The sequence below is a fragment of the Formica exsecta genome, unplaced genomic scaffold (assembly GCF_003651465.1).
Source record: "Formica exsecta isolate Colony F162 unplaced genomic scaffold, ASM365146v1 scaffold874, whole genome shotgun sequence".
Taxonomy (NCBI): domain Eukaryota; kingdom Metazoa; phylum Arthropoda; class Insecta; order Hymenoptera; family Formicidae; genus Formica; species Formica exsecta.
In genome coordinates, this window is record NW_021853645.1 from 30,655 (window position 1) to 33,447 (window position 2,793).

Below are 2,793 nucleotides of genomic sequence, written 5' to 3' on the forward strand. Positions count from 1 at the left end.
GAGGGGCAAAGAGCCAGCAATCCGGGAATTCAAAGCATCTAACGTCTAGTTATGTCTGGATCAGGACCCGCACACGTGATGCGCGACGCACGGGACAGCGAGAGGATCCTCGCGCAAGGATTCAGGCCCGTGTGGATCCGGTCCCCGTGGAGGGACTGCAGTAACGCTCCCGATGGCTTGGCACGGCCTCAGGAAAAGACCACCACGAGAGTTGCAGCGATACTTCCGACCAAGCCGTTCGCCCTAGACCTCGCGACAGTCCCGCGGAAAGGGCCCCAGCGAATTATTGTTTGTAATACCGGGGGCGCACGCACCCCCGATACGACCGTGAGCGCGCCGCCCGCCAGCCACGGCGCGTGATAACGCGTGATTGGTCGCGATAATACGCACCCCGTGTGCGCAGCCCCGACTGGCCCACAAGTATCGATTCTGGATCGCGACGATCCGGGATCAGACTGGCGTGAGCTCGCGTGGGGACCAGCGGATTATTAGATAGAGGACTGTTTTGGCGAGAGAAAATCGAGAGCGTGAGCGAGCGGAAGGGATTCCGGCAATCAACGGAGAAGTCCGGACGGGAGGACGTCGACGGTCCACTCCGTGGCAGCCCCGGAAGAACGGCCAAGAATCCGGTGAGGTTATCCTTCGCGAAATAGCCACGCGCGATCACGCCCGGGCTAAGCCCGTACACCAATGCACGGACTCTTTGGTGTAGATTTTTCGCGTCACGACCACGTCGTCAAGCGATCTGAGCCCCGGAGCCTCGAAAGTATCGGTTTCCGCGGATCGAGACATTACCTCGCGTTTTTAATAAACCGTGTGTCGTCTCTCTGCAGATTCGGATTCCGTATATTATATTTGCGTTGGTTCTCGCATGTTTAGCGTTTAAGTCTCGTTCGTGCTGTATGTCGGTCGTTTGAGTGTGAGTGTGATTCGCGTCAATTTGTTATATTACTTTTGTCTTTCGTTTGCGAATCTTCGCGTCTAAACTTTGCGTGCACGTCCGGTGCGACTTTCATTCGCGATTATTGTACGGGTTACGTGAGAGTGTAAATCGCGTAAATTCGACGTATTATGTTGGTTGTAAAGCACCGCGTCTCGAAATTGTGAGCGCGTTTTGTAAGAGTTTCCTCGCGATTCTTGCATGGATCGCGTGCGTATGTGCCGAGTATTCGATTCTGCGTAACATGTCTGTCCGAAATCGAAGCATGTCCGCGTTGTGTTAATTGCCTGTTAGTCTTAAGTTGCGTTAATAATTTAGTGATAATAGCGGGCGATAAAGTCGCCGTTGACGAGGTGATATCGGGAATTGATTCGGGCTTGCGCCCGAATTACAGAAGAACGCAATAATCGATTTCTTCGCAGTGCGAGGCGTAATTCCGGTTTATCATTACTATTCTCGAGGAGCTGCGGCTCCCGCTATTATAATAAATCTGTTAATTTCTTTGTTTAATTGGCGAACTTCTTTTCAGTTGTGTTTGTCGTTTCCGTAATTGTCGCCTCTTGCATAAATGATCGCGTTAGAACAACACTCGTCTTGCTCCTCTACCGTTAGGCGAGCTAGTCAGCCCGTGGTGAATTCTGGCATGTGCCCATACAGCACAGATCATTGCGATTATATTGCAGCAACATTGCAATGTTGCAAATTGCAATGCAACATTACAAAGACATTGCAGAAATATAGAGCCACAAAGTACCAGCACACTTGTAGCAACATGACATTAATATTTCGGAAATATTGCAAAATTCAATTTTTATATAATTTTAATAATAAAATATTATAATAAAATAATTTTTTGCAATATTTCTACATGAAAGATGTTAACGATAAACAATACTAAATGGTTCATTTTATTAAAACATTTTTCTTAAATTGGCTTATATTGCTGCACTGTATGCTTTGCGCAGCACATGTACGCGTTCGCGATTGTGTGCGTATGTAGTAGGCGCCGGTCTTGCTGCACATATCTGTGATTGTCGTGTATTTCGTGATTCACATTTTTTATTGTTGCGTACGAGAAAAGGTAAGAGCTTTTTGATAATATTATGTTTTATTATAGCGACCTATATATATTATGTATTAATTAATCATAATAGAATAGCATGTCCTAAGGTTAATAACCTATATAACCTTAAAATTATTGAGATCGCAAAAGTAAAAATTATATTTATCTATGATATATGTTCGTATATTTTTTATGTGGATATTTTTTGCTTTCTCTAATTTTCTATTTTGCTGTAGATATGAACTTTAAAATATTTGATAAAAATATTTATGTATATTTGCAGTATGTATACTTTTATGTAAATATGAATTTTAACTCCTATTTTATTTTTACAGACATTTAACAAAGGAAAACAATAATGGACAAAATTCAATAAATTATTAGTGGTAATAAAAGCGCCGCGTAAAGCTGAACCATTTTTATATATTTCTCTAATATAAAAAAAATATATTTTTATTTCGTGAACATGTTAAGTGCAATAATATGTTATGTGCAATGTTATGTTATTTATAACGTTAACATAAGTACAAATAAAGACATTTAATTACAATGTATCGTCAATAATTACACATTTATATACCCAAAAATAAATATATATACATCATTGCATATTCATTACATTGCAATATTGCTATAATATTTTGTTGCAATATTCCTAAAAGCGGACATTTTATCATTGCTGCAATTCCACAGCAATGATGCAGCAACATTTTGCAGTGAATTTGCAAAGTTGCAATATTGCGGTGAAAGATTGCTACAATATGTATGCAATCTTTGTGTGCTGTATGGG